At 43.0% G+C, this 26,147-nt stretch overlaps 1 long non-coding RNA gene across 1 annotated transcript in view; it reads right to left on the reverse strand.

Moving 5' to 3' along the window:
- Positions 1-26,147, reverse strand: part of LOC142202762 (uncharacterized) — an 827,816-nt gene that overhangs the window by 445,607 nt on the left and 356,062 nt on the right. The window contains exon 2 of the long non-coding RNA XR_012716090.1: positions 15,648-15,688. This is a non-coding gene — a long non-coding RNA (uncharacterized LOC142202762). The remainder of the gene's footprint in view (positions 1-15,647; positions 15,689-26,147) is intronic.

The following is a 26,147-nucleotide window of genomic DNA, read 5'->3' on the forward strand; positions in this document are numbered from 1 at the left end:
AGTGGTCCAAATATTTCACTCGCTCAGATGCCTTAGATATTCTCCCGTGTCTTTCACATGCAAAACAGTCACCTATTGACTGCGCTGTATGAGAATGACTAGCGGCCCATCTCTTCTCCCTCAGGAGGCTCGTGGCTCAGTACATCTTGAGTAGCTTTATGAGGCTTCTCTGTGAAGTGTTCCTCCTCACTAAGTCTACCCAAGTCATTTCCAGTCTTGCTGATTTTATTTAGCATCTCATTGGCTTCTGCATATCTCTGACACAGAACAGCACTTCTAAATTAAAATGCTATTTCCCGGCCTTCAAACTTCAAGAATTCTTAGTATCAGAATCCTAAATGGATTATTTCTGCTGAACCATGTAGAGACTGCTTGTCCTACGATATTAGACTAGGTGGATGAAATGTATACGTGTAGTGACAAGATGATGATTGGTTGACAATCCAGATATCAGGTCTTTAAGACATTCCCTGAGAATTCTAAAGCAGTATTAGGACTCTTCCCAGAGAGTATTGGGTTAAGGGGATATTGTCACTCCTTGGGGAGAGACCACCATATAGGTGCGTGGAGACTTATTAAGCCTTTAGCACTCCACTTTGCAAGAGACCATAGGAAGAATATGCAAATCTGTCTTCCATAATGTAATTAGGAAGTCAGCTGCTGCCTCAGTGTTGCAAACCAATAGAGGGCACTCACTGCAAAACAAAGGCCTCTTGGAAGGTCAAGCATGATGCTAAAGGGAGCAAACCTTTATTGGGTTATTTCACTGAAATTCTGTCTTCCTAACTACATCAGGGAAGACAGGCTTGCACATTCCAGTGAGCACCCTCTATTGGTTTGCAACACTGAGGCAGCAGCTGACTTCCTAATTACATCATGGAAGACAGATTTGCATATTCTTCCCAGAGAGTATTGATCAAGTAGAGGGCATTTGTCTCCGTCGGATATCTTACTGAAGTGCATGACCCAAGATCTTAGTAGAGTTGAGTTTTGTAGATTTTTCTGCGATATAAAGGCACATGACTAATTTAGGGTGTGATTTAGCTACGAGTTGCATGTGACTAAGGCAATCCAACACCCATTAGACAAGTAACTGGGATAATATGGTATAGCGCCCCCTTTACTGGCATCTACAATGTATAATGCCCCCCTTAGGAATCCATTACATGGTATATGGAAGATTTACACGTGCCTCATTGTACATTCTTTAGGGCTAGTTCACATGGGCATAGAGGAGGCCGATTATGGCACGTAATCCACATCATAATCCGCCCCCTCACAATGGTGGTCTATGTAGACCGCCAGGCTACTTTTTTCCATGAGCGGCTTGTCGCTCACGGAAAAAAAGAAGTGGGCTGCGCTTTATTCAGGCGGATTCCGCGGCTCGTTGAGCCGTGGCGTCCACCTTGCGGCAGCAACTACCGTAGTCGGCCCATTCATTTGAGCCTACTCTGGAGGGGAAGCCACGACTGTCGGAAGCCGTGACAGTTGTGGCAGGCGGGTTTTGACCTGAGAGTGACGCGGCTTCCTGCATCACTTACGGTGCCAAAATCCATGCTTCCGCTCCCTGTGTGAACTTACCCTTAGTCTATCTTGTCTCTTGTTCACTGTGCTGTTCGGATTCCTCTATTGCTATCTGGATTCTGGCAGAAGAGAGGTGGATTATAGTCTTCTTCAATGGGATTATTAACAGGAAGTTCAGAATGTCTGCCCCATGGTCACTCACTAACTCACATATCTCCAGTTCTGAGAATGGCCAACATAACTTATTCAAACATATGTTTAAATGGTAGAAGGCAAGCTTTCTAAAAAATATCACCAATAATGGCTATTGACTCTTCTCGAATATTCCTTAAAGCACACTTCAATGTAAAACCCTTAAGGCATGTGTTCCATAAACTTAAAGTAAGATCCAGTTTATCTTTTCCTCTTAAGTTGTGTTCTTGCATAAATTTCTTTAATTTGTTGTATTTTTATTAGGGTTTTTCAAGACATAGAAAAATCTACATTTGTAATAGCAACTAGGGATGGAAAGACCATCAAACCTGATAGACTACCAGTTTAAGACTGAGTTGATCAGTAGGGATCTAGCCACTAGGACCTCAAGTCATACCGAGAACAGGCTGGTGGCAACCAAAAATGAAAAATGGCAACTCACGCTATGATTCTCCATCATAAATAATGGGAGTAATGGAAATTTCCAAGTGCCAGTTGTCTAAATGACATGTCATTCATGGTTTTGATTCGGCTCAGCAGACTTGACATAATGTGGGCTCACATAGAAGTCTCAGATGGGATGATGGTATAAGTAGTATTAGGGATGTAGAATGTACCTGCCAAACTTACCAAAGTCTTAAGAACAGTACAGTCAGATAACTTCAGAATCAGTTATAAGGAATCTATCACAGCTGACCAGATATGGCCACTTTTATCCGCCATATTAGTTGGCCAAGGATGACTGATGGCACTATATATAAGAGTCCTGCCCAATTCTTCCAAAATTACCCACATTATGCAACATTTGTAGAATGTTAATGGTACAACTAGTCATTTTTTCCTTGGCATGTAAAAATGATAGCTACGTTATTAGAAAAGGTTACCCATAAGTAAAGCGTTTGTTTTAAAGCCCGACGTAGGAAATGTTTCGATCGTCTTATACTGTCATAGTACGTTTTACAGTCTATATTTCATCTGACAAGGCCGCTGCACTCTCTAACAGCTGGCTGTGGTTTCTCACATGCTCTATTTCTCTGATTTTGTAAACGTGTCAATGTAAGTAGACAAGTTCAGAAGAGAGAGAAGAATATTTATCTGTAGCGGAATATACTGTCATTCACACTCTGGACTGGTGTTTAGCTTTATATGTAAAATACTAATAGGCTGCTTTTATTATTTTTCTTTCTAACCAATGCTATTTGTTCCATAGATGGCGGATGAGATTGTTCGCACAATGCTTGTCAAGAAGGGAAGCCAAGTGATTCTTCACAAAACTGATTAGGAAGGGTATTGGGGTCAGCTGGACCTGGAATGTTCTGCAGGCCACAAAGAAACTACTGAAGCTACAGATGGAGCAGCCCTTAACTTGACACTTGAGCCCAGGTATGTATAATGTGATGATAATGGTGTGCTTAAAGCTGATAATGCTAATGGCTTCCTAGAGAAGATAGTTGTTAGGGAATTGCTAGGACAGCAATTCCCCAGTAGCTGTTGAACCCTGGGATGGGACACAAGAGACAGTGAGCCCTAAGCTGAAGCCCCCAACTGTCCCTTCCTATTGCCGAAGACGGTCCCTTCCTGTATATGTGAGACACAAAACGCAGACAAGATGGACAACTACAAAGGGAGGTCAGATAGCCAAGGGTCAGTAACAGTCGAGCGATGCAGTGCCAAATCAGAGTCCAAAGAATAGTCAGTAGGGAAAGCCAAAGGTCAAGGATAAGAATGCAAGCAAAAACAGAGACAGCAAGGAGCAAGTATGCACAAGGCAATAGCAAGCACTGGTGTGAATGAGAGCCAAGACTAAATAGGGAGGAAGAATACGCCCCTGGATTTGACAGGAAGGCAGACTGTCAATCACAGGGCAAAGGCAGATTAACCATTAGAGGAGCAGAGAAAACTGAAGGTGAAGGAGATGGGTGTGGTGGAAAATCAATTATCAAGGTGAAAGAATAGGGCAGTGTTCAGAAAGTGCAAGAAGAACCCAAAGGAATAAGTCACAACCGAACACATCTCCTGCGCCACAGCATATGGCCGGATGATGACGCCAAAGCCCGGACGGGCAAAGATGTTACAATAGTATTTGATGGTGCCACAACCCGAAATGAGGGATCTGGAGGAAGCGAGTGGTAGTGACAGTGGTGACGCCACAGGGTAGGCCAAATACACTCAACTGGACTCCTCCAGTCCATCTCCCAGGCTAGATACTGATGAATTGGGCCTGTGTGGTACCTGATGGTGGTGGTAGTTGTTCCCCGGGGTGCTTCCAGTTGGAGAGGGGTCCTAGTCCTAGGGGTGTAGTCTCCAACCTGGTAAACCTGGGTTTTGGGAGAAGGGTGCCCAAACTATGATGGCAATAAGGTGCCTTGTACTCCACTCCAGTAAGTAAATATTAAAACTAGGTGCACCTACTATTTGATTCTGGGGGCTGAATATAAGGAAGTCCACGTACCAGAACACAGCTCCTCAATAAGCAGGACTTCTATCCTCCTCCTTGGCACAGTACATGGACAGGACTTTTGAACCTACACCCCATCAGGGCTCCCAGATCTTACATAACACAAGTTTGACCTGAGCATTGCAGCATTGTCCCATATGATTAAATGGGTCCCATGAACGCAGCTGATCAGCAAGAATCCCAACAGCTTGGCCCCCACAATCTATAACTGATGACCTATCTTAATGATAAGCCATCATCTTAAAAAAAATGCAATTGTCATGGCTCATAATTTACATTATCTGTACTTAGTATGTTTTTGGATTGTGGGAGGATAGCTACACAAACATGGGGAGAGCATACAAACTCCTTGGAGATATTGTCCTTGGTTGGATACAAACCAAGGACTCCAAAGCCACCGTACTGTCCCTGAGAAGTTTGATGGCACGAAGCTAAGAAAACATCAGTCCATATCAGACCAATCTAAGGGCTCGGTGTTCAGTCTATCACATCTCGATATACTTTCTCATTGTGCTTTCGCTGCCGCTGTAATTAAAGAGGACACAGCTGGTTGCCGACATTCACCATGGAAGAGACTATGGCAATAATTTGTCAGATTAGTAAATGAACTAAGGTTGTTGGTTGCGCGCAGAAAATCTATCAGAGTCCACAAGCAGTTAGCCGGGGTAATGACTCAGAGGCTCGTGGTTTAGTCAACAAACTAATGAGCTGGGCTTACTCTGTGTAATGGAGTTCTAGTTCTGAGCATTTGCTATGCATGAACTCTCTCGCTCCAGACCATCCTTACTGCCTTAATATCCAGCACCAATGTGACAGAGCCACTGAATTATCCCAGCTTAATTTCTGCGGCCCCATTCAGCCAGAAACTCTGTATTAATAATTTACAGACAATGAGGAATGGCTCAGTCAGGATTCGCGCCTTCCTTTTTTGATTAACCCCTCGTCTCAGGATAGAAGGGAATTCATTCTCCTACCCATAGAACTGAGAAGGAAACACTTCCTTAGTTTATAATGTTAAAATATAATCTGTTATATTAGTTGTTTCTATGAAGTTTGCAGATCCTTTCATAACTCCCAAAGCTTCAGGGGTGACATCATTCCATGGAGGATCAATATCTACATAGAAAATGTTCTAAAGCTTCAAGTAATAAAAAAGCAAGTCCATAAGATTCCCCTCCCGATCCAAAAAGCTCTGCAGACTAAGGTAATACCACCCATTTGACTCATTCGATGGGGAAACTATGCTTAAATATACATATAATGTGCATAGCGTCATCCGAGTAGTACAAGTACATTAGTACACTCGTGAAACTTTACTCATAAAGTTGGAATAGAGGTCCAGTGTGACGACCTTCATTGCATTCCACTCAGTGGCATAACTAGGAATGGCGGGGCCCCATGGCGAAGTTTTGACATGCCCCTGCACATAGTATTATGCCCCATTGTGGACACCCATGTACAATTGTTATACTCTGGGGAGGATACAAACACTGTTACTTACCTCTCCCTGGGCTCGGATGCGGTCCCTGCTGATGCTGGCCATCTTCAATGACATATGGGATGTCACTTGACCTGGGCTTGTGTCGCATCTCATAAAGACGTAGGCGCTGGCCATGTGATGTCAGGGACGTAACTCCTGCCTGGAGCCCGGTGAGGTAAGTAACACTATTTTTTATATTCCTTCACCTGTCCTGTACCCCCAAATATAATGATAGCGGTGTTTGTGGGGTCCACGGCTGTACTTACAGATCCCAGCTCCTGCTCACAGCAGCCTCCACAGAAGAATAAGCAAAGGTGGCCGTGGGCAGGATCCAGGATTGGTAAGTAAATAGAACCGTTACCGGCTGGAGTTACTCCAGTTGCTAACGGCCTACTAAAAAAAAAAAAAAAAACGCACCGGTATCGGCTTTCACCAGGCCCCCTAATGTCCCAGGCACTGTGGCAGCTATTACTGCTGCTACCCCAGTAGTTACGCCCCTGGGCCCTCAAAATATGAGTGACTTAAGAAACTGTATTAAGATCATATGATTCCCCATGTTTCAAAATCAATGGAAATGGTGGTTCAGGAACCCTGACCATTGGTCTTCATAGTGTCCAGATATTAATGTTATTAAGTACTTTCTAACTTTTGCTAGTTCATACCAACGAAACCAGAGTTAGCCATAGTGGCCTCAACAAAGTACAATGATCCATAGTGGCCCCTTCACACAATACAACATCCCGTAGTGGCCCCTCCGCACAGTATAATGTCCCATAGTGGCCTCAACATAATATAATGATACATAGTGACCCCTTCACACAATACAAGGTCTCATAGTGGCCCCTCCACACACTATAATGTCCCATAGTGGCCCCTTCACATAGTGTAGCATCCCATATTATCTCCTCCACACAGTATAGTGGCCCCAATGTGTTTTCCAAAAATTTCAGGTTTTAGCTAAACTCCAAATTTTTTGGGTCACCACTCATGAGCTATTATTATACGCTGAGGTCTCTTCACACCAAACAGTATAATAAGCAGAGACCCAGAAGTGATAAAACATAAAAAACTGACCTTCCCTGGACTCCCCAGGGCCTCCACTTATCATATCTGGGATCTGAAGTCTGAATCCGTGAGTATAATAAAGAAAATGGCGGCGGGCATGTGCAGTCGGCTATGCCCGAGGCCTGATGGCGCATGCGTAGGAGACTGAAGCCAGCGACAGAATAAGATGCAGAGAAGGGCGATTCCAGACGAAGACAGAGGCGGCGCTGGAGATTTCTCTCACAGCATTAGGGACGCCTCCAGTGCTGCGAGAGAACTCATTTGTATACCAAAGAAAACCAGGATTTCTTCCGAACGGCAGCGTGAAGAAAACAGCTAAAGGTAGGAGAAGAATAGCCTTTCTTAAGGCTATTCCTATGTGTTAGTGAGAAAAAATGTCATTTAAATGATAGAATCCCTTTAAGACATATAGAGAAACCGCCAGTGCTTCCCTGGGTATAAGTGGCAAAATGCAACGGTTTTGGAAATCGCAGCATGTCCACTGCATGTATTTTTCCACAGTGTGTGGATATAATTCACTAGAATCCTCCCCGCTTTGCAGGAACTGTAAAACTCAGGGGTTTTTTCCACGGCATTTACACTGTGACACACCACGGCATTTACACTGTGGCACACCACGGCATTTACGCCAAACGCGGCCCTAGCCTTACAGTTTTACATTGATGATCAGTCCTCCATATAGATCATCAATGAGAAATCAGTGTTCCCCACTGATCAGCAATATGAACGGGCTATGGTGCCTGTTTATATCTGTTTATACTGTAGTGACCATGTGATGTACTTACAGTCTTGTTACCTAGATATGTATAGGACCAGGCTGTAGTTACATTACATGGCCGCTATGGAATGTATGATACTATATAAACCAAAAAAGGGGTCATGGCACTTACACAGGTACCATGGTCCATTCAAAGTCTGAGGGGTATGAGTGGTCAGATAGGGAGTAATGCTAATAATACTAAAAATGTGGAAGTTTGTGTGTTTGTATGTTTGTTCATCAATCACACAAAAATGGCTGAACAGATTTGGATGAAATTTGGCACATAGATAGTTTGTAACCTTGTTCAACACATAAGCAACTTTTAATCCTGGTAATGACATGGCTTCACGACTGTGAATTTATGGGCACATACTATATTACACTGCTCTTGGCAGCAGGCTGATAAAGCCAGGTCTGTTATCTCTTATGTAAACACACGGCTAACCCTCAGTCTATTTGCATATTATCTGATCTGCTCCAGGCAGTGCTGACACACTTTTATCCAAATTGGCAGTTTGCTAATTTTAAACATTCCGGGAAAAAGAAAATCTAATTTGTTGCAAAATTCTAAAACAACGAGAGCTATGAAGGTAACCAGAAGTCACAGAGTTCTCCTCAAGTGGAGCTCAGGGGGATCTTCGACGCCAACAACACGCTCATTATATGGCCTGAGATACTGAGATGCCAGAACAATGACAGACACGGTGTGAGAAACAAGTTCTGCAGCAGGCAGCTTGAGAGCTGCCAAAACGCCGGAGCAGGCAAACCATCGACTGCAGCAATTTGCTGAATATAGGCAGATCATCAACGCCAACAACATGCAGACAAAGTTGTGGGCAGAAGCTGGTTTTCCCATATGGAACAGCCCTTTAAGAGCCTCAGTTAAATATTAGTTTTATGGGAAAAGAATTGTATGGATGGCACTGCTAGTTCTCAATAAAGTCCATAATTAGATATATTCAAAAAAACATGTAGGTCAACAGAAGATTAAATGGTCTTAGAATATTGGTGGTGCTCTTCATCCAAAATATACAAAATAGCATATGAAAATTACCATAGATACTCGAGTATAAGCCGACCCGGCATATAAGACAACCTCCCTAATTTTACCACAAAAAACTGGGAAAACTTATTGACTCGAGTATAAGACTAGGGGGAAATGCAGCAGTTACTGGAAAATTTCAAAAATTAAAATGGTCAGAGTTTTTGGATTCAGTAGATGCTGGGAAAGGGGAAGGGGAGGGGGTGTTTCGGTTGTCTGTCTGCCCCTTCCCTGAGCTTGAGGACTGTTTTTTCTTCCCCCACTTGGAATTCAGCCTGGCTGAATATAGGGGATCTGCAGTGCTCCTATTAACCCCTTCCCAACGGAACAGGAGCACTGCAGATCCCCTATATTCAGTAGACCGGGCACTTTCAGACACAGGATACCTAATGTGTTTGTGTTTCATAGTAATTTTCTACTTTTGTATGTATTCTAGGGAAAGGAGGGATTTACAACTTCTTTAAAAAAAAAATTTAAAGCTTCTTTTTTTTCCCACTATTTTATGGAAGATGCTGACTTGAGTATAAGCCGAGGGGGTTTTTTTCAGCACAAGAACTGTGCTGAAAAATTCGGCTTATACTCCAGTATACACGGTACTTGAGATAAGAGGAAAAGCAAGGAGGGCGCTCACCAGACAATAATGAATCTTCTAAAACATCATCCTTGTTAGGATTGTGCAGAAGCTGCGGCCATGAGATGGGCGTCGCTGCCTGTTCTTCTGTACAGTCCAGGGTTGCAGGGGTTAACCTGCCTTGCAACAGCCGGGTGTGGTCGAGTCTTTGATGGACTGGTGTGTCGACCTATGGACGCTCGGCTGGGCTGTTTGCTGGTGACCGCCCCTTGCATATATAAGGGGGCTGGTCTGGACACCCAGCACTCTATGATCACATTCTGAAACCTGAAAGTGTGTGTGTGCGTGCGTGCGTGCGTGCGTGCGTGCGTGCGTGCGTGCGTGCGTGCGCGCGCGCGCGCGCGCGCGCGCGCTCCAGCCTGTAAACCTTAGTTGCCCTTGCTAGCAATCTTCCCTGAGTTAGCGATGTCACTATTAGTCAGGCAGCATGCTGCCATGTATGTTGTGTGATAGTACTCAGTGGCTTTAGCTAGCATTCCTTCTCAGTTTGGGGTCACTGGAAGTGGGCTTGGCAGTAGTTGTCTTGGTGGTTGGGTGGAACAACATCACACTGGGTTTAGTTGGTCTCTGGCTGCACAGGACTCTGTGAATTGTTAACAGAGCACACCTGGTCCTTTAATTTAGCTGGCAGTGACATCAACTGTCAGGCAGTGTTCACACTAGGTGTTGGCAGTTCAGAAGCTCAGAGGGCTCTGCAGGGTTTTCATTTGTTTAGTTTTTTTTTTTTTTAATAAACCCTGCTGACCATAACAATCCTTTATTAAGGTAAACTTGTTTAAAAACAGCCTTCGGGAGGGAGGAAAAACATTACAGACGGTATGAGAAAAAAACGCTGCAGCAAATGCGCGCATAGCTATCTGTTAATTAATTTAGTTAATAGAGAGGATGGGCTGAATATGCCATTCCTATTGGTCTTAAACGCGGATGCTATATTATGCCTCCCGACATGTAGACTCAGGGAAGAGTTGAAATAGCGAGCGGAGTTGGAAATTGAAAAGCTATGAATGCATGTGCGTACTGCTATTTGCCGATTGGTCGCTTCGAACACGTTCAAGTCTTCATTCAGGTCCGCTATTAGGGGAGGAGTAAGATAGTAGGTTGGGTGAAATATCCCCCTGTGATTGGTTGACAATACGACTGACACATCTTTTGTAAATTTTGTTTGATTATACTAAGGTATATTTAAACCTGAGATTCTAGACATTTGTGATTGCATTTAAGGCTTGAGAAAGCGCTCTAAGGAGCACGAAACGGTTGTTGCCTCATACCGCCTGTAATGTTTTTCCTCCCTCCCGAAGGCTGTTTTTAAACAAGTTTACCTTAATAAAGGATGATGTTTTAGAAGATTCATTATCGTCTGGTGAGTGCCCTCCTTGCTTTTCCTCTTATCTCAAGTAAATATTGTTTAGTTATTGGTGCCTCACATGGAGCCTTGTCTCTAGTAATATTCACTTGCAGCATCTAACATCTGCAGTTTGGTATTTCTAAATTCAAAGGAGCTTAGAGCGGATGAGTCACAGGACTCCTAGATCTCACAAGACATGTAACTGTTGTGTTCTTAAGTATTAGAGATTTTCTAATCAGTGTATAACAAGCTAAATCAGCAAAGACAACAAGAAATACAAGGTGACTACCAAGTTACATGTTCTACCTTGAGACTTGGGGAAAAGTCATGAAGGAACACTTGTGCACATGTAAGGAGCTGACGGTTAACTCTCTAGTCTGGTGACCTTATGTGGGTGACTTGTGAAGATTTCTGTTATGTCTTCTGTTCTTTTACTATATTTCTATATCAAGCTCAGTAAAATGTTGCTTCTAGTATATGAGCATCAGGTGGTTTCCTTACTGACCCCGCACCATCCATTCTGTGGCACAACCAGTAGACTTGCAGCTGACGTGGTTAATACATACACAGTAATGGCTGGAATTTACTGTTATACCCATATACCAGCCACGTCGTGGTACAAGGAAATAACATATGTTGTAGGCCTAACAAGATGCCCAGATATATTATACCATCAGCAAGATGCTAATAAATTATGATAGTAATAAAAAATATATCTATTAATCCTACTAATATTATAAGTGTGAAAGTTTGTGTGTTTGGATGTTTGTGAGTTTGGATGTTTGTTCCTCAATCACGCTAAAACATAGTTTTCCCTTAGGATTGAGTCACAGGCTATTTTTGGTGCCACTAAACAACATGGCTTCCTAGCAGGAGACTCACAAAAGCAACTCACAAGAGCAGAACTCCTAGCCCCAGCTATAGACTCACACACTGCCTGGCATTTCCTGCCTCAACCTGCCTGCAGACTCCTTACTGTCACCTCAGGAGTAGCCCTCACTCTACTCACTCACTATATAACAGATGTCTGTACTACATACACAATACAACACATCACATTGTCTGTATCACTACATACACAATATAACACATCACATTGTCACTGTCTGTATTACTACATACACAATATAACACATCACATTTGCTAGCCCACCAAACTTTTTAAAGCACTTTTACAGTTTCACACGTCTGTGTCCGCCCAATTCTCAAATCACCACAGACGAAGTCGCGGGTAAAAGCTAGTAGGTAATAATGGCTGATTTTACTTCCCAATGTTACCAAATGGTAAAGAAGTTATTGGTTGATCCTTTCTCCATCCACCGCTGCTGCTACTGCTGACCAAGCCTTCACTTCCAGGGGCCCGGTAGGTCAGGGGGCCCTATCCTATGCCAAAATAGCAGAGTTCTGATGCCTAAGCTAATGAACTTCATGGCTAAGTATTACTTGGGCCAAACCACAGCTATTATTGTATTACTAAAAAGGACATAATACACGAAAAAACATATCACAGAAAAGAGGCCACACTTAGCCAATACGAGATGAAACATGGCTGTGTGCAGACATAGGATAGAAAGAGTACAAGTGCAAAATGTTATTAGGGTCCCCACTGACACCCCTACAATACAAGAGAGCAGTGCCAGAATTTCAAATGCGCAAAGATAAAGTTTCTCCCAGGAAAAGATTAGGGTAGTAACTATCAATCCTACACAAATTTTAGTTTTTGACTTCCCGCCTTCCAAATCCCATAAAGTTTTTATTTTGTTGTTCACAGAGCCATATGGGGGCTTAAAGAGATCCTATCATTCACACACAATTTTTTCTAGGTACCACGTTGGAATAGCCTTAAGAAAGGCTATTCTTCTCCTACCTTTTGTTGTCTTCTCTGCGCCGCCGTTTGCCTGCATTCCTGGTTTTTGTCGGTATACAAATTAGCTCTCTCGCAGTACTGGGGGCGTCCCCAACAGTGGCGTAACTACCGGGGAAGCAGCGGAGGCAGCTGCCACAGGGCCCAGGACATTAGGGGGCCCGGCGACAGCCACAACCGCTGCATTTTTTTTTTAATAGGCCGTTACCGGCTGGAGTTACTCCAGCCGGAAACGGGCCCTATTTACTTACCGGCAGGAGCCAGGATCGGTAAGTAACAACGCAGGCCGTGCAGACATCATTATTATATTCAGGGGTCTTTTCAGACCCCCGAGTATAATGATCGGAGACCCGGGAGAAGTAAGCGAACATAACAAACAGTGTTACTTACCTCTCCACGATCCGCAAAGGCTTCGGGGCCTACTTGTGTGACGTCTCAGACGTCACATGACCGGAGCCTGCGTCCGTATGCGTTGCGACAAGCATGTGCAGTACGCTCCTGTAGTTCTATGGAGTACAGAGCGTACTGCGTCTGCTCAGTATGCTCTGTACAAGCCCTCCAACGTGCAAGTGAATCCACCTGGCTTCGGAGGCTGTGTATAGATAGGTAAGTATCAGCAGGCTTCCTGAGGTGCAAAATTGCAGATTAGGAAGCTTGCTGATAATAACTAAGCCCTGTCTATATGGTATAAATAAAAAGTATATCTGGCCTGATTCAGTATCAAGCTGCCTACAAATTTTACACAGTACTGTACATATTTGCTATGGTAATGTATTTGAATTAATGTCTCTCATTTGGCCAGCAGATGGCAGTAGTTATCCACATTCAAAAAAAATGTCTATTTCTTTTCTTCTTTTCTTACTAAAGTAATTTGACCACAAGAGGGCGAATGTACAAAATCATAGAAAGCTGCAGGTTATTCTGAAGCTCTCTCAGTACTAACATATTACTTTAGATCTTTATTAGGTGTCTCTGATACTCCAAAGTCTAATATAGCAAAAGAAAAAATTATATACGTGTGTGTGATCACCGGCCATTTTGCCGGTGATCACCGGCGCCTGGAGCAAGCTCCAGGGCCAATGTCACGTCTCCATGACAGCTGGGAGCCTTGTAAAGGGTCCCAGCCGGTCTGCAGTCTCTTTCTTTTGCATTTTAATGCTTTGCATTAGTGTTCAGACCCCCTGGGGTTCAAGACCCCTAGGGGGTCTAATAAAAGCAAAAAAAATAAATTAAAAAAGTAAAAAAAAAAAAATATAAATTTTTTTAAAAAGTATTAAAAATTCAAGTCACCCCCCTTTCCCTAGAACACATATAAAAGTAGTTAAATACTGTGAAACGCATACATGTTAGGTATCCTTGTGTCCGAAATCACCCGCTCTACAAATCTATAAAAATATTTTTCCTGTTCGGTAAACGCCGTAGCGGGAAAAATAGTCAAAAGTGCCAAACCGCTGTTTTTTCACTGTTTTGATTCTGATAAAAATTAGAATAAAAAGTGATCAAAGCAATAACAGTTTGCGAAAATGGTAGAACTAAAAAGTACACCCGACCCCCCAAAAAAAGACGCCCTATGCATCCCCGTACACTTACGTATAAAAAAGTTACGGCTGTCACAATATGGCGACTTTTAGAAAGAAAAAATTTAACACAGTTTTGGATTTTTTAAGGGGTTAAAATGTAAATAAAACCATATAAATTTGGTATCCCCAGAATCATACCGAAACACAGAATACAGGGGACATGTCATTTTGGCTACACAGTGAAAGCCGTAAAACCGAAGCCCGTAAGAAAGTCGCAAAAATGCATTTTTTCTTCAAATCCACCCCATTCTGATTTTTTTTCCAGCTTCCCAGTACATTGTACAGAATAATTAATGGCGGCATCATGAAGAAAAATTAGTCCCGCAAAGATTAAGATCTCATATGTCTCTGCGAGCGGAGAAATAAAAAAGTTATGGGATTTAGAAGGAGGGGAGTCAAAAACGAAAAACGAAAATCAAAAAATGCCATCGGTGGGAAAGGGTTAAGTATTTTTGCTCTTTTTCTTAAATAAACCGCTCTGCTGCAAGATTTGTGCCCCTGTCTGTGACTGGTTGGGGCTGGACCACTGCTTCTACCGAGCTACCTTCCCAACAATATATATTTATAATGGGAATATTTTATGAATAAAATGCACTAAGATTTGGTGAAAAATATTGTACCTAAGGATACGACCAAGATACCAAAATCTAGTCAGACCAGGGCATTGGAGAACCAGAGAATCTTCTGTGTTCAAAGATTCTGACACAATAATGGACCCTAAAGGACCCGCACAGGACAACCCAAACTCTAGGAGAATTTAGAGCCAATTTCTCATGAGTTTATTCACATATAATCTGGGAAGAATATGCAAATCTGTCTTCCATGATGTAATTAGGAATTACATCATGGAAGACAGATTTGCATATTCTTCCCATGGTCCCTTGCACAGTGGAGTGCTAAAGGCTTAAAGGGGTATTCCCACCTCGCATACTCAGTAGTCTTTACTCCTGTAAAATCTTCTTTCTTCCTGGTTTCTTGCATCATTTGGTGGGCGGGGTTTCACATGCACCCTGCCGTTTAGCTCTGCCCCAAATTAGTGTGTGGCTCCGCCCACCCATATTGGACTATGAAGTACAGGCAGGAGCAACTCCATTCTGTGTTACATACAGAGACTGCCTGTCTCTGCCATAATGAACACAATTGAATTAGCTAACCTGATAACTGGGAGAGCAGAAGAAATGAAAGCAGCTCCTCTCCCCTATCTGATAGCAGGAAGCTAGGTTACGTGGTGTAGACACAGGAATAGCTAGATACACAGGCTCGCTCCCCTGCACTTAGCCCCTCCTCCCTCCCCCCTGACAGCAGCAGATACATCACTTGACTCAGGAGCAGCTAGGTCAGGGCTGTGGCCACAAAGAATTGAATAAAGTAAGATAGTGGAGAAACAAAGCAGTTTTGCTGAAGCGGTGTATTTAGGAAAAGTCTTACATCCACATTAACAAGCAGTATAGATAGGATCCTTGTGATGGGACAACCCCTTTAATAAGTCTCCACACACTTAAATGGTGGTCTCTCCCCAAGGAGTGACGATATCCCCCTAAATATAATCAATTAGACATATTGATGGGCCCTGACATTATTGGGGTATTGTAAGGAACATTACTGTGAGGCGATTCCTAAACTAAACCCATAATCATGTAAGAGAAATAGATAAAAGAAGTAAAGATCTGAAGACTAAGGTCACCCGAGCACACGATGTATTGCACATCCAATAACACTACTGTCACCACACCGCCATCTGGACAGTCTCCCCCTCTCCTTCTGTCTCTATCCCTCTTCCCTCATAGACTGTAAGCCCTTGCGGGCAGGGCCCTCTACCCCCTGTGTCAGTCGGTCATTATATCTGTTTGTACATTTTGTGTACAGTATGTGAACCCTCAAATGTAAAGCACTGTGGAATTAATGGTGCTATAGAAATAAACAATAATAATCTGACGTGAGCCGCGTTTGCAGCAGAAGGACACTCCATTCCAATGACACTCGGAGTGACATTCTGTGATGCATTCACCTCTATGACACGGAGCAGGATAAGACCTGTTCTATCATCAACCATTGTAAGATATATAAATGCTGCTGCACACACTAATATTCAATAAGATGCAATCATTTATTCAAAAAGCAAAAGATTGTTCCAGCGATTATGCCATGGACATAGAGCTAATCGGCATTTGCGAACAAGAAGAGAACTAGATCAGGGAATGTGACGTTTCAGTCATGCGACCTTCATCAGAAATGATCTAGAAATAATAAACATAAATTATAATCAGATACCACAATGAGTAGTATGCAATATAATGTCCAAAATGATGATAGGTGATGGTAATGTAGATACAGATATAATGGGGTAGAAGTTGTTCGATACAAGGAAAAGAGGCTGGGACAGAGCTAAACCAGAGATAAGGAAAAAACAGACATATGACGCTATAATAAGGCAATGAAATCTTTGTAAGGTAATAGTATAGGCAAGGAAATTCGCAATATAAAAGAAAGCATAGAGTAATTGGCCGGAGAATGGGTGTCATGGCGTGTGACATGCTGCCAATCATGTGGGGCTAAATAGATCCATGTGGTGGACGGGTCGTGGCAGGGGAAGGTGTGCTAAAGAGGAGTCCCAGCGGAAAGCAGGTGGCAGGGAACAAGGCTCCCGGTTCGCGTGTGCCGCCAACAGGAAATGATGTAAGCGAAGTGCGTATGCGTTGCACCAGCGGAACGCACTGATCACGGGATTGTGTTTGGCTCAGGGCAGTTTAGTTCCTGTGTTATGTTCCTATGTAAAGTAAAAAGAGAAATAACAGATTTGTGCTGCAGCAGCAGGAATTATGTGACTATAGAGAATCTCCAGGACAGTTTGTATTAGATTTTATGTTATAATTGAATTTCTTCATTGTTACCGTCCACCAAGTAACAGGCAGTGTCAGAGGAATAGATGTGCAAACTCTAAACAGCCTTTCCATATTTCAAGGATTGGAGATAGGTCAGATGGAAAGCTGAATAATTGGACATGCCAGTCATGGTGAAAAACTTTGCTCTTATGTTTAGAGATTGCCCAGTGACATGTAATAAAACTTGATTTGGAATGAAAATGTTTAGTACTTTATAATGTACTTTATCAGATAAAATGTCATAGGACATAAGGGGAAGTAGAACAACATTGTATTACCATCCTATCACTAAAGTTACAGGGGTTGTATAACTAATACCACTAATCCCCTACTCAAAGGATGCCGGATATGTATCTGATAAAGCACTGGGACCCTCAGCAATCAGGAAGATGGAGGCCTAACTTTCTTTGAATCCTCTATGTGAATGGCCAGCACTCTGTTCACTTCTATAGGGCTGCCAGGATGACAATTTCCAGCACAATAGAAGTGGATGGAGCAGTGGCCACACATCACATGCACACCACCAACATTGATATGAGCTATTAAAGGGATTCTACCATTAAAACCTCTTTTTTTGTGGATAAGACATCGGAATAGCCTTTAGAAAGGCTATTCGTCTCTTACCTTTAGATGTGATCTCCGCCGCGCCATTCCTTATAAATACTGGGTTTTACCGGTATGGAAATTAGTTCCTCACAGCGATGGGGGCAGGCACCAGCACTGAAAATGCGATGGGGACATCCCCACTGCAGCTCAAGAACACGATCCTGCGATGCCTCTATCTTCGGCTGGATCCTTCCCTTCTCTGTCGTCTTCCTCCTGCATCACCTCCGACACCTGTGCAGTTGACTCTCCAGTGAGACACCAGCAGAGCTGAATGTGAATGCCGACCGGCGGCCATTTTTGGGAGGCCGCTCCGCATTGAACTACAAGAGCCAGAGCGACCTCCGAAAAATGGCCGCCAGCCGGCATGTGCAGTTGGCTCTACTAGTGTCTCACTGGCAGAGCCAACTGCGCAGGCGTCGGAGGTGACGCAGGAAGAAGACGACAGAGAAGGGGAGGATGCAGCCAAAGATAGAGGCATCACAAGATCGTGTTCTCAAGTAGCAGTGGGGACGCCCCCATTGCATTTTCAGCGCTGGGGCCCGCCCCCATTGCTGCCAGAGAACTAATGTAAAAAACGGTATTTCTAAGAAATGGCGCGGCGGAGATCACATCTAAAGGTAAGAGACGAATAGCCTTTCTAAAGGCTATTCCGACATCTTATCCACAAAAAAAGAGGTTTTAATGGTAGAATCCCTTTAAAGGACCTGTTTGACCCCCATTCTCCCGAACTCTGGAGCTCCCAGTGCGTCTACCTCCAGACACTTATTCCCTATTCTGTAGAGCTATAAGTGGTAAATTTGCTGATATCCTAATCCAATGTGGGAACAAAAACAAGTCTGTCTGTCTTGTGCTGTATATGGAATCCTCCATTCAGCTGCTCAGTCTTTTTGTTCTCGGGTTGAGAAGCCGCTACTAAAAGAATCGTCTTCCACCGGATATCGCCAAATAACCCCCTTAATTTAGTCTACAGGATGAGATAAATGGCTGTGACATCCCTTACATTAGATGATCATGGAATTACAGATCCTCCAGAGATTACCTGTTGCGTAACTTGCAATATTGGCCTTGGTTCAAAGGTAACTGTACGCACATGTTGTGTCCGAGCGATTCAGTCTAATCCTCTGTCCTGCTAAGTCTAGAGACAAAGATTGGTCACGTGACATAGCACTGAATCCTGGACCGATACATCTTATCTGTATTCTGCTTCATACAACTGATTGAATATTCAGCTTTCTTTCTCTTGACAAGACACAAAACCAGGAGTTGAATGAACAAAACTAAAATCTTAACCTCTAAGTTTAGTTTGGGGCCCCAACTTGCAGTGCTTAGCTAATAGGGTTTGCCTATTAGACCATACAGGACACTCCTCTCCCATTTATCGGGCAGCACAGTAACTTAGTGGTGGGCACTGTTGCCTTGCAGCAGTCTTGGGTTTATATCTGACCATGGGCAACATCCGCATGGGGTTATATGTTCTCCATAGGTTTCCTACCACATGCTTCAAATATACTGAATGGTAAATTGGCTTACTCTTATGTAACTGACCTTTATGGGTGTTGCGGATGAGCGTCTGTACAGCAGCTTTGAGTCCCCGTGACAAGAGCGCATTACAAGCGTTTGTCATTGCTATTCAGAAAAACATGTACTACTTGGAGCATGTTTATAGCAGATACTATATATCGGTTAGGATCTATTCAGATCACGTTTTATATAACAGTATAACAGATACAAGACGGATGTAAGTAGGTGGACATTCCTTTACATAGACATCAATGTTAAAGGGATTCTACCATTAAAACCCTTTTTTTTTTTGCGGATAAGACGTCGGAATAGCCTTTAGAAAGGCTATTCGTCTCTTACCTTTAGATGTGATCTCCACCGCGCCGTTCCTTAAGTGGAAGACTTAGCTTGAGACTAGGAGTTCCCTCTCTAGACAGGTTTCTATTATTTTTGCATGTATATATTCTTTGCATTGTAGTAATAAAGTATTTTGCTGTGTATATTGTTCACACTATTGCTGATTAAAGACAAACGAGCCAAGTTCAATATGAATCTTCAGCCGGACCCCGAAACCAGCAGATTCACCAACCATGAATCATTATCATACTCTGGGGTCTCTTCAGGGGGGATGTGCTGAAGATTAATAAATAGTCATATTCACCTTCCCTTACAGAGTCTAATGTTCTTTCCTGGCCACATCTTCTGGCCTCATTTGTCCATGGTCCAAGGCCCCAAACACAGGCTTCAATGAATGGTCGCGTCTCTATCATGACAGTTGAGGCAAAGCCAATTTCTACAGCTCATGACTCATATATTTGCACTCTAATATTCTGAAATAAAAGGGGGGTTACAACGCTCCATAAAAACAGGCCCATGGCGAACTGCTTAGGCTTGGTTCACATCTGCATTAGTTCACTTGGGGACCCCCCAAACGGAACACCGAACGCAATAAAAAGCGGTAAGAAACGAAACGGATCTCATAGACTATAATGTGTTTTCTGCACGGTGTACATACGAATCACGCGGAGAGAAAAGTGCAGATGTGAACCAAGCCTTATGCGTTTCGAGGCAAGTTTCCGTTTAGTCACTGTATAATACTGTATTATTGCTACTGTCACTTTAAATGCCAATGCAAAGTCATTGTGTCACTTCCAATTGTAGCATATTCTGGTATGGAGGGTGCTTGGTGATTCCCCCACTGGTAGAATCATTTTACACCAATCGGTTGTTTTGCTACCGGATGTGTGTGCGCACCCCTATACTGATGTTTTCCATCATGTTGGGGCAGGAATATTCAGTATAACAAGGAGAGTTCCTGTGTCCTTTAGGATTCCGAGAGATGAGGCAGAGATGTCAGTGCAGTTCGGACCCTCCAAAAACCTCATCCCAAAAACTTGGTGTGTAGCAAAATCCGTGTGGACTTACTGTGCTGTGTGAATAGGAACATGGCTGACATGTCCACGGACTTTGTGATTCTAATGTTGTCACTGAGGGCCGGCCATTGCAACTGTTGAACCCACTGTGAATTTTGTAACCCTCTCCATTAGAGATGCTAATATAGCATCTTGTTACATTTCCAGTAGAAATTTCGATACAATTCCAAGACTGATTGTTCATGTAGAGAAATATTCCAAGCAGTTTCACATGGTGGTTTTATCTGACATGTAGAAGCTGCACTTATCAGTAAGGAAAAAGCATCCACAATCCCGAGTATAATATCGCAATGAAACCAATATACACCGCCCTCTCAAAGTCTTTCAGTTGTTTTCCATCATCAACAATTCTCCGAGGCATCAAGATTTCAGGAGATGGAAATCTTAATGTTATATTAGATCCACACAGTGTAACCTTTATTACAGTAAGCTAACATTATTACAGTAATACAAATCCATTATAAGAAAGCCACGTAAAGCTTAGAGCTCCACCGTAAAACAAATACAGATGCAATGTTCCCATATGGAAAAAAGTTGCAAGCAACCTAATGTCAGTTTTTTGCAATGTCCCTAAGTGACCTGCAACTTTTTTCCTTGAAGAAAATCTGAGTTATGCCAAATTACTGGGGCTGTCCTATTAAAAAATAAAAAGAGTAGCTGAAAACATTGTAATATAACCTAGAAGTTGCATTCACTCTTTCTTTCCAGGCTGCTATAACAGCATATGACCACTGAGGCCACTGGTTGTCTACAAGGGTCATATGTCAGTACGACACATCATTGCTGATAAAAACAATTGGATGGTGTATCGGGATGTCTTCATCAGAAAGCATTGGGCATGCTCAACCATCTCCACACTGCGGTCATGGAGCAGGGGAAGGGGTGGATGGGCACTCATTCTAGGAATCAGTCACCCACACAATGGGGATTCCAGTGGTTAGACATTTATCACCTAATCTGTAGGACATGGAAACTTATCACAACTAGAGAGGGGAGAACAATAGGTCAGTATAATAGGTGGAGGCCCAAGGGAAGTGGGAAAAAAAAATATTCATACACACCTTGACTGACCTCTTTTGGGTCTCCTCGCAGTGTGTTTGAGCCACCAGCGGACACATGGGCACATGGAGCATCATCATGCTTGGCGTGCCCATGTGACCTTGAGGCCCAAACACAGGCCACAGCGGTGGCCCCGGGTGTATGATGTCACCAAAGAGGCAGATAGAGAGCACCCAACAGTGGGAGGAGGCCCCAAAGAGGTAAGCGAAGGTGAGTATGAATATTTTTGTTTTTTACACTTCCCCTATTACATTCTATGATCAGAAGAGACTCTATTCACTTTGGCATGACTTCAGCTGTTTTTGCCTTAGAGATATAGAGATTGGATAGATAGGTTCCTAGGAGCCCTGAGAACATTCTACATTAATCTAAGGTGTGGATTCGACGCAAAATGAATCTTGGACAAATCTTGGACCCAAGCCACCCAAACCTGAAACTAAATGAATCCTGAGTGGTCCGCCCATCTCTAATCACATCCCACTGAATATGGTACACACTGCCTTTCTGGACTCATTTTTTAATTCCCAAATATGTCATATATTTTCAGTTAGGTATGTATTTTCTTCAAGAGTACATCCATGTATATAATTACTCTTTATAAATGACTCATAGACGTGAATATAAGAAACTTTGTAATATATTTCATTAAAGAAAAATGCTTCTTTCTCCAGGTTACTTACCTTCCCTCCCTTTACTCATTCTCTTATAGAACCCCTATCCAGAGACTATCAGCTTCACTCACAGCTCGAATTACAAAATCTACAATAGTAGTTTATGGAGAGGGGAGGGGAAAACTGCTGCTAGCTATACTATGCTTAGGAAATATATAAAAAAAAAAAGAGTTTTCAGTTTAATGGCTAATTCATAATTATGACAGAATATAACGTTTTGAAGCGCTTTGGCTTCTTCAGATATAACTAAGAACAATTTCTGAAGGATGCATATTTATGTACAACAGAACACATAGGGATATAATTTCAGGAGGGAGGGGGGGAAGAGGCTTACTAGTATATACATGTAAACAATTCACAGTTCCCATGTTCTTATCTTTATTGCTGTCTTAGTTCAGTGATTTCTATAGAATGACATGAACCCATGTGAGACATTCTTTCCATTCTCCAGAGTGTTAAATAGGGTCATTCTCTTGTACTTATAAATCCGTTGCTCTTTCCTTGATTTAAAATTCCCTCTGAAAACCAAAATTTTCATGTCACTGGTGATATTATGATCTTCATTGCAGAAATGTTTTGGCACAGGAAATCACTGAACTAAGACAGACATAAAGATAAGAACATGGGAACTATGAATTGTTTGCATGTATATACTAATAAGTCTCTTCCCACCCCTCCTGAAATTCTATCCCTATGTGTCCTGTTGTACATAAAGATTAGAGCATGGAGGTTAGGGAGAGCGACATGGAGGATAGTAAGAGCAAGAAGGATGTTGTCGGCAAACAAGGAAAGCTTAAACTCCCAATCCCGAGCCCGAACCCCCGAAATGTCAGGGCACAACCGAATAGCTGCCGCCAAAGGTTCAATACACAAAACAAAAAGTAAGGGGAATAACGGGCAACCCTGCCTAGTACCGTTACTTAAGCGGAATGGGGGGAAATGTTTTGGCACAGGAAATCACTGAACTAAAGACAGCCATAAAGATAAGAACATGGGAACTGTGAATTGTTTACATGTATATACTAATAAGCCTCTTCCCCCCTCTTGAAATTCTATCCCTATATGTCCTGTTGTACATAAATATGCAGCCTTCAGAAATTGTTCTTAGTTATATCTGAAGAAGCCAAAGAGCTTCAAAACGTTATATTTTGTCATCATTATGAGTTAGCCATTAAAAAAGGTATCATCTACTGAAGACTCTCAAGTTTTTTGTTTTTTATACTTCATTCCCACTGGCTAACACGGTACAAAAACAAACATTTTCTTCTTTATGCTTAAGAAGTTGCTAGTTCTCTACCACTGTAGAGAGAAATATAATGTCCCACTAGGACAATATTAGAGGTAAAAGCTTACTAGCCAGCAGCAACTTGTTTGTGACTCTCCTCTTTCCCTCTAGCAACCCCTCTCCGTCTGCTTTACAGAGAGGCTACGGTCTATTAGTGAAAGCCAAATTAAAGGATAGGAGGAACAAAGAAGCCTGATAAAATGAGGAAAGCAGCCTAATTATTCCGGCACTACACCTTTAAGGGCACCCCAACTGCCACCTATCAGGGAGTGTGGGGAACAAACTACCACCAATCATCAGCAGCACTGAAGATAGAGGAAAACAGCCTAATAAATGGAGAAAAGGGCATTTTTCTTCATTAAGATGTATTACAAAGTTTCTTTTATTCACTAGTTCTAATCATTTATGATAATTTGTTTTATAATTCAAACACTTTAAATTATCTGTTTATTATTATTTTATTATAAAATCTTTATTGGCAAGTATTGTTGACTCGTTCTGATCAGATGACAGACATAGTAAACAAAGTAACATAATGAGCGTAATCATATTAATAATAATCCTGTCCTGAGACATCACCCAGTGACATAGATAGTGTCTTAATACGGCTCAGCAATGCAGCCAAAGAGAGACAGAGGCAAGCCCTGCCACTTGACGAAAAGGGATTGTATATATCTATAAAGCTGGGGGAAGTTCACCTGATACAATTGAGAGTAGGACCCAGTCAGGTGGATTCCTAGATATTTTAAGGAGGAGGACTGCCAGGTATATGGGAACGAAGCTCGGAGGCCAGCCAAGACCGATGGGGGAAGACAGATGGGTAGGGCCTCTGTATTGGAGGTGTTAATCTTATAACCAGGCAGCTGCCCAAAGCGAGAGATTAGAGCATGGAGGTTAGGGAGAGAGATATGGAGGTTAGTAAGAGCAAGAAGGATGTTGTCGGCAAACAAGGAAATCTTAAACTCCCAATCACGAACCTGAACTCCTGAAATGTCAGGGCACAACCGAATAGTTGCCACCAAAGGTTCAATACATAAAACAAAAAGTAAGGGGGATAACGGGCAACCCTGCCTAGTACCGTTACCTAAGCGGAATAGGGGGGGAATTGGCATGAGGGAGTTTAACCGTAGCGGAAGGGGATGACTTAAGACCCCTGATAGCCGACAAAAAAGGTCCCCAGAGACCATAAGAGGCCAGGGTCTCGAATAAAAACGGGCAACCCAACCGATCAAATGCTTTTTTCTGCGTCCAAACTGAGTACCAAGAACTCCGAGGCAGAACGCGATGTCAAATCAATAAGATCAATAGTTCTCCTGGTATTATCACCACCCTGGCGACAAGGGACAAATCCCACTTGGTCTTTATGGACTAAGGAAGGGAGGCACTCATTCAATTTGGAAGCAAGGAGTTTGGTAAACAGCTTGAGATCCGCGTTCAAAAGCGAGATGGGTCTATAGTTCCGGCAATCGAGGTGATCCTCACCAGGTTTTGGGATAAGTGTGCAAAAGGGATGTGAGAGTGAGTCCGGAATGGCCTCGCCTGCCATGAAAGCCGAAAACAATGAAACAAGGTGCGGAACCAGTTCTGCAGCAAACACCTTGTAATATAAATAGGTAAGACCGTCTGGGCCGGGAGACTTCCCATTAGGAAGCTCCTGGAGGATTTGAGAAACCTCGTCAGCCGTGATGGGCTTATTAAGGCAGGCCAGGTCAGCAGAAGAGAGTGTGGGCAAATTACAGGAAGTAAGAAAGTCCTTGAGGAGCGTAGAGCGCTCCAGGGAGTCAGCTGGGAGATCTGATGGGAGGGAATATAGATTAGAGTAGTAAGCATGGAACCAACGGGCAATCTCCTCAGGATCATATACAACCGCGCCGTCAGGACGTCGCAACGCATAGGCCGAGTTTTTCCCCCGCTGGTCGCGTAACTGTCGAGCCAGGAGAGTATGGGGCTTGTTAGCTCTATTGTAATAACACTGTTTACTATACAACAGGAGTTTAGAAGTTTTCTGCAAAAGGGCCTCGCAAATCTGGGCACGGAGGTTTATCAGGGTTTTAAGGAGGGCTATAGAGGGACGAGACGCCAGCTCACTTTCCACTTTAAGTAGGCGGGACCGTAAATCCTTAAGACGGGCATTAGCATCTCTCTTCAGGCGAGTGCCAACAGCAATGCAGTGCCCTCTCATTACAGCTTTATGAGCTTCCCATAATGTCGTAATCGAAGAGACAGAGCCCGTGTTAAGGTTGAAGTACGTTTTAAGGTGCTGGCGGAGTTCTTCAAGAGTCTGCGCCCTCTGGAGGAGGCTCTCATTAACTTGCCAATGGCATAATCTAGTACGGACGGGACCAGCGCGTAGCTCTATGGAAATGGGCGCATGGTCCGACCAAGTAATAGAGCCAACAGAGGCGCAGGGCCAAGGCATTACAAAAAAAATAGTCAATTCTCGAATGGGACTGATGGGGAGCTGAGTAGAAAGTGTACGACCTGGCAGTCAAATAATTAATCCTTCAGAGGTCATATAAGGACTTCCGGATTACACAACGGAAGTGAGCAGAGAGTCTCCGCCTGGTAAGGCAATGAGAGCTGCCTGACAGGGAATGATAATACATAGACTCCGAGAAGGACATGTTAAAGTCCCCTCCAACAAAAAGAGCAGCAGGGAGAAGGGGATCAAGTTTGTTAAGGACTAGAGACGAGCGAGTAGTTTTCAATCGAGTAGGTATTTGATCGACTACTACGGTATTTGAAATATTCGTACTCGATCGAATACTAC

Source organism: Leptodactylus fuscus, chromosome 5 (assembly GCF_031893055.1).
Source record: "Leptodactylus fuscus isolate aLepFus1 chromosome 5, aLepFus1.hap2, whole genome shotgun sequence".
NCBI classification, from domain to species: Eukaryota; Metazoa; Chordata; class Amphibia; order Anura; family Leptodactylidae; genus Leptodactylus; species Leptodactylus fuscus.